At 40.4% G+C, this 7395-nt stretch overlaps 1 non-coding gene across 1 annotated transcript; it reads left to right on the top strand.

The window, feature by feature from the left end:
• Positions 1–4764: 4764 nt before the first annotated feature.
• On the top strand, positions 4765–4838 carry trnav-uac (transfer RNA valine (anticodon UAC)). The gene has a single exon. It is a non-coding gene; the product is annotated as a tRNA-Val (tRNA).
• The last annotated feature ends 2557 nt before the right edge of the window (positions 4839–7395 follow it).

Here is a 7395-nt window from a genome sequence, read left to right as displayed (position 1 = left end):
GCCCTCCGATTTGACACACTGAACTCTATCAGAGAAGTAGTTGGTGAACCAGGCGAGGCAATCATTTGAGAAACCAAGGCTATTGAGTCTGCCGATGAGGATGTCGTGATTGACAGAGTCGAAAGCTTTGGCCAGGTCAATGAATACGGCAGCACAGTATTGTTTCTTATCGATGGCGATTACGATATCATTTAGGACCTTGAGCGTGGCTGAGGTGCACCCATGACCAGCTCTGAAACCAGATTGTATAGCGGAGAAGGTGCGGTGGGATTCGAAATGGTTGGTAATCTGTTTGTTGACTTGGCTTTCGAAGACCTTAGAAAGGCAGGGTAGGATAGATATAGTTGTGTAGCAGTTTGGGTCAAGAGTGTCCCCTCCTTTGAAGAGGGGGATGGCAGCAGCTGCTTTCCAATCTTTGGGAATCTCAGACGACACGAAAGAGAGGTTGAACAGGCTAGTAATAGGGGTTGCAACAATTTAGGCAGATAATTTTAGAAAGAAAGGGTCCAGATTGTCTAGCCCGGCTGATTTGTATGGGTCCAAATTTTGCCGCTCTTTCAGAACATCAGCTGAATGGATTTTGTAGAAGGAGAAATGGGGAAGGCTCAGGCGAGTAGCTGTGGGGGGTGCAGTGCTGTTGACTGCAGTAAGGGTAGCCTAGTGGAAAGCATGGCCAGCCATAGAAAAATGCTTATTGAAATTCTCAATTATGTGTCCCAGAACTTTTTTGAGTTTGTGTTGCAGGAAGCAAATTTCTGCTTGAAAAATCTAGCCTTGGCTTTTCTAACTGCCTGTGAATATTGGTTTCTAACTTCCCTGAAAAGTTGCATATCACGGGGCTGTTCAATGCTGATGCAGAACACCACAGGATGTTTTTGTGTTGGTTAAGGGCAATCAGGTCTGGAGAGAACCAAGGGCTATATCTGTTCCTGGTTCTAAATTTCTTGAATGGGGCATGCTTATTTAAGATGGTGAGGAAGGCACTTTTTTAAAATAGCCAGGCATCCTCTACTGATGGGATGAGGTCAATATCCTTCCAGTATACCCGGGCCAGGTCGATTAGAAAGGCTTGCTTGCTGAAATGTTTCAGGGAGCGTTTGACAGTGATGAGTGGAGGTCATTTGACCGCTGACCCATTACGGATGCAGGCAATGAGGCAGTGATCGCTGAGATCTTGGTTGAAAACTGCAGAGGTGTATTTAGAGGGCAAGTTGGTTAGGATGATATCTATGAGGGTTCCCGTGTTTACGGCTTTGGGGTGGTACCTGGTAGGTTCATTAATAATTTGTGTGAGATTGAGGGCATCAAGCTTGGATTGTAGGATTGTAGGATTTTAATGAGTTACAGTTCATATAAGGAAATCAATCAATTGAAATAAATTCATTAGGCCCTAATCTATGGATTTCACATGACTGAGAATACAGATATGTATTTGTTGGTCACAGATACCTTAATAAAAGATAGGGGCTTGGATCAGAAAACCAGTCAGTATCTGGTGTGAACATCATTTGCCTCATGCAGTGCGATATGGCAGGTAGCCTAGTGGTAGTGGTTAGAGTGTTGGACTAGTAACCTAAAGGTTTCTAGATCAAATCCCGGAGCTGACAAGGTAAAAATATGTTGTTCTGCTCCTGAACAAGGCAGTTAACCCACTTTTCCTAGGCCGTCATTGAAAGTAAGAATTAGTTCTTAACTGGCTTGCCTAGGGCTAGGGTCTATTTTTCTGAATTTCCGCCTGACTGATGTGCCCAGTGTAAACTGCCTGTTACTCAGGCCCAGAAGCCAGGATATGCATTTAATTGGTAGCATTGTATAGAGAACACTTTGAAGTCCGTAGAAATGTTAAAATAATGTATGAGACGATAACACAATTTATATGGTCGGCGAAAATCCACAGAAAAACCAAACCGAATTATTTATTATTTTGAGATCCCAGGCTCTAATAATGGAAAGCTATGGATCCTATGCAATTCTAGCTCCCAGATTGCAATTCCTATGGCTTCCACTAGATGTCAACAGTCTTTGTTCAAGGTTTCAGGCTTGTTTCTTCCAAAACGAGGAAGAATTTGGAGTTTTGGTACAAAGAGTCACAGTGGAAAATCAGTCTGTCGGTGGGCCTGCTAATTTTAGTTTTCTATTGAACATACTTCTGTCCATATGAAATATTATAGTTGAATTACATTTTAGGGAACCTGAGGATTAAATAGAAACGTAGTTCTACTTGTTTGAACAAAGTTGAGCGGTAGCTTTTTGGATTCCTTTGTCTACATGTTGAACGAGTGGATTACTGATATCGATGGCTGACTTTTTGGGATATAAAGAAGGATTTTATCGAACAAAACGACCATTCATGTTGTAGCTGGGACCCTTGGGATTGCAAACAGAGGAACATTTTCAAAAGTAAGTGATTTATTTAATCGCTATTTGTGATTTTATGAAGCCTGTGCTGGTTGAAAAATATGTTGATGTGGGGCGCCGTCAAACAGTCGCATGGTATGCTTTCGCTGTAAAGCATATTGTAAATCAGACAATGCAGTTAGAGTAACAATAATTTAAGCTTTTAACCAATATAAGATAATTGTATTTTCCAATTTGTAAGTCGCTCTGGATAAGAGCGTCTGCTAAATGACTTAAATGTAAATGTCATAAATGTTTAATATTACGATTATTTATTTGAATCACCAGATGTTGTCGACAGGTGTCCCGCTGATGGGATGTCTATCCCTATTAAAAAAATTACATTTCCTTCACATTGAGTTGATCAGGCTGTTGATTGTGGCTGTCATACACGCTGATCCAGAGCATTTCAAACATGCTCATTGGGTGACATGTCTGGTGAGTATACAGGCCATGGAAGAACTGGGACATTTTCTGCTTCCAGGAATTGTGTACAGACCCCTGCGACATGGGGCTGTGCATTATCATACTGAAATATGAGGTGATGGCGGTGGATGAATGGCACGACAATGGCCTCAGTATCTCGTCACGGTATCTCTGTGCATTCAAATTGCCAACGAGAAAATGTAATTGTGTTCGTTGTTCATAGTTTTTGCCTGCCCATACCATAACCACCTTCACCATGGGGCACTCTGTTCACAATGTTGACATCAGCAAACCACTCACCCACATGACACCATACACATGGTGTCATGTGGGTGCACCTGTGTTATGATCATGCTGTTTTTAATCAGCTTCTTGCTATGCCACACCTGTCAGGTGGATGGATTGTCTCGGGAAAGGAGAAATGCTCACTAACAGAATGTCAACAAATTTGTGGCCAAAATTTGAGTCAAATAAGCTTTTTGTGTGAATAAAACATTTCAGGGATCTTTTATTTCAGCTCATGAAACATGACACCAACCACGTTACATGTTGCGTATATTTTTGTTCAGTGTAAATTGAAGAGTGACCACCCATGACTGAATTTGTTAGTGATAGAGACATGGTTGTTGCATTCATCCATTTTATTTTAATGTTGTTTTTTTAAAAACAATATATAACATACACATACAAAGAACAACAACATCATCACACAAACATCAACTACTTCATACCTGCCCAGACCTACGTGCTCACACCCCCATCTCCAGCGCCGCATCACTCTTCGCTACTTGGCCTAAAACTGCACCATTTTGTTTCTTTCCGTCGCCCATGGAGAGATAATAAAGAATCTTACCTTTCTATTGTGTTAATGAGTGTAGACGTGTAAAATGATAAAGATGTGTAAAAATGGTGCCGACAGAGATGGTCGCCTTGCTTCGCATTCTTAGGAAACTATGCAGTATTTTGTTTTTTTAATGTATTATTTACAAGCATTTCGCTACAATCGCATTAACATCTGCTAACCATGTGTATGTGACCAATAACATTTGATTTGATGAAGGATGATTGGTTGATTTCCAGTTTTTAAGTATACGTTTTTTACGATGATTGACAAAAAGCATCGTCCAACCCATAGGATATCTCACTGTACCCTCATTTGCCATCTCCTGAAATATGCTGGCAGATAGGTAAAAAAAAAAAAGTACATTGTAATACTTCTGACAAGCAACTTTCTAACTCTGCTCCAAAACTTTAGGACTTTGCAACATTCCCAGAGGGCATGCATTATTGAGTCATTGTTAGTTTTAGACTTAAGACATGACTCTGCCTTTGTGCTGTAGAATTTGTGAATTTTGTCTCTTGTATAATAAATTCTATACATTTATTTTTACTGGATTAAGTGTACATTTTCATTAACTGTAATTGTGTTGCTTTTGTTCCAACATTCCCTCCATCTTGTGCCAATATCAGTTATTTTTAGGTCTTGGTTCAAATAGTTTATATTTTTTTCTGAGATAGGCTCTCTGCAAGGTTTACTAGAAAGGAATATGAATATCCTTTCCTGACTCAAATAGGATTCCCTCAAGATTTCTCTGATGTTCAAAACATTTGAAATATACATTTCGTGATATAAAACTTTTAAGTTGCATGTATTTGAAAATATCTACGTTGGTCAATTTCCCAGAATGCCTTGCCTTTCTAGTAAATTGTAGTTACCACCCATGACTGAATTTGCTAGTGACAGAGACATTGTTGTTGCATTCACTGTCAGTCACTGAGATCTTAAGTGAATGTGTCATTGTGATAGAGGTATATATATTTAAAGTTTCTGAACAGTTAAAATCAAGTTTTTCATGGAATTGGATGATGTTTGAAGGACACCAGATCAAGGTATGATGATTAAAGTATGACAAATTACTGTTGTTATTATTATTTACGGTTGTCCCGTGTGGCTCAGTTGGTAGAGCATGGCGTTTACAACGCCAGGGTTGTGGGTTCGATTCCCACGGGGGACCAGTACAGGATGAAATGTATGCATTCACTACTGTAAGTCGCTCTGGATAAGAGCGTCTGCTAAATGACTAAAATGTAAATGTAAAAATGTTTATTGGAATGACTGGAATTCTGATAGATTTTAATGTAATCATAACATTTTATTGTATTATTATATGTAGTAGAAAGTGTAAAGTAAAATTTAACATCCATATTTGGCCAGCTATGTAAACTTTAACATTGATTTATCCTGCAATAGATGTGGTTCAATTGGTAACATACATTTTTGTATTTTTCTTAATGCCTCTTAAGGGGAAATAATCTAAAAGTAACTGAATGTAATCAGATTACGTTACTGGGTTTAGGTAATACAAAATGTACATTACTGATTACAATTTTGGACAGGTAACTGTAACGGATTACATTTAGAAAGTAACCTACCCAACCCTGTATGTTTCCCCTTTCATCTGTGTCTGGTGTTAGTTAGTTACTAGCTAGCTAGGACTTCAGCCAGCATGGAACAAAAGGGGGGGAAGGGTCGTTCAAAACTCAGACACAGTTGTCATCTGCTATGACCCGCTGCACAAGACATGCCAAATGGGAGATGTATAAAAATAAAATAAAGATCAAATCAAATTGTATTGGTCACATACACATGGCTAGCAGATGTGATTGCGAGTGTAGCGAAATGCTTGTCATCTGCTAACCATGTGTATGTGACCAATACAATTTGATTTGATTTGAAAGGGTTGATGCAAATTGATGAAAGTTGATGGAATTTCAATGTTTGAATTGCTTTGTGTATGACAAAATTTAATTGAGATTATTGTACTGTTCTGTATGCAGGTTGCAAGTGATAAAACATTCTAACAGTTGGGTATCCTAACTCTGGCCGGATTCCAAAATGAATTACTGTCACTTTATAAGCCAGTTTATTGTGATTTGCAGGTAGAGTTGCATAATTTTGGTAAAATTACCTGTTTTTCCAGGAAGCTTGGTTGGAAGTTTCCTGGAAACAGAAAAAGGAAATTGATACATGTATCGGCACACTGCTTTGAAATAAACTGCTTAGCCATTTCAATGCATGCTTCAGAGCTCCGGTATCAAACGTAACATCACTAGGTACCACTACAGTGTCAAATGTTTGTACCACTTTATGAACAAATCTAAACCTTTTTTTCTGAGAGCATAATACAATGGCCTGGAACTCACAGTTTATAGGCAATATCAGGCCTGCAAGTCACATTATGCTGGCATGCAAGATGATGTGTTGTTCGTATTGGAATCCAGCCCGTGTGGGGATAGCCAACTTTAGGATTTTTTTTATCACCCGCAACCTGTATTCAGAATGACTGCCAGGGTTGGGAAGACTAAGCTATGAGACTACCTAAAAATCTAAACCTGAACAACCATTTCATTAATGGGTGCAATAAGTCCAAGTAGCATAATGGATTAGTTTAAATTGTCTTTTTTTCCTTTTTTTCCTCAAATCAAATCAAAGTTTATTTATCACGGGCGCCGAATACAACAGGTGTAGACCTTACAGTGAAATGCTTACTTACAGGCTCTAACCAATAGTGCAAAAAAGGTATTAGGTGAAGAATAGGTAAGTAAAGAAATAAAAAAGACAGTGAAAAATAACAGTAGCGAGGCTATAAAAGTAGCGAGGCTACATACAGACACCGGTTAGTTGGGCTGATTGAGGTAGTATGTACATGTAGATATGGTTAAAGTGACTATGCATATATGATGAACAGAGAGTAGCAGTAGCGTAAAAGAGGGGTTGGCAGGTGGTGGGTGGCGGGACACAATTCAGAAAGCCGGGTTAGCCTATGTGCGGGAGCACTGGTTGGTCGGGCCAAATGAGGTAGTATGTACATGAATGTATAGTTAAAGTGACTATGTGTATATGATAAACAGAGAGTAGCAGCAGCGTAAAAGAGGGGTTGGGGGGGTACACAGTGCAAATAGTCCAGGTAGCCATTTGATTACCTGTTCAGGAGTCTTACGGCTGGGGGGTAAAAACTGTTCAGAAGCCTTTTTGTCCTAGACTTGGCACTCTGGTACCACTTGCCATGCGGTAGTAGTGAGAACAGTCTGTGACTGGGGTGGCTGGGGTCTTTGACAATTTTTATGGCCTTCCTCTGACACCGCCTGGTGTAGAGGTCCTGGATGCTCCAACCACAGCTTAGCCCCAGTGATGTACTGGGCCGTACGCACTACCCTCTGTAGTGCCTTGTGGTTGGAGACCGAGCAATTGCCATACCAGGCAGTGATGCAACCAGTCAGGATGCTCTCGATGTTGACATGGGACATGTTGAAAATGTCAATGAAAACACCTGCCAGTTGGTCAGCACATGCCCGGAGCACACGTCCTGGTAATCCGTCTGGCCCCGCAGCCTTGTGAATGTTGACCTGTTTAAAGGTCTTACTCACGTCGGCTATGGAGAGCATGATCACACAGTCTTCCGGTACAGCTGATGCTCTCATGCATGCCTCAGTGTTGCTTGCCTCGAAGCGAGCATAGAAGTGATTTAGCTCGTCTTGTAGGCTCGTGTCACTGGGCAGCTCGCGGCTGTG

The sequence above is a fragment of the Salmo salar genome, chromosome ssa21 (genome assembly GCF_905237065.1).
Source record: "Salmo salar chromosome ssa21, Ssal_v3.1, whole genome shotgun sequence".
NCBI classification, from domain to species: Eukaryota; Metazoa; Chordata; class Actinopteri; order Salmoniformes; family Salmonidae; genus Salmo; species Salmo salar.
This window is presented reverse-complemented; position numbering and strand designations above follow the sequence as displayed.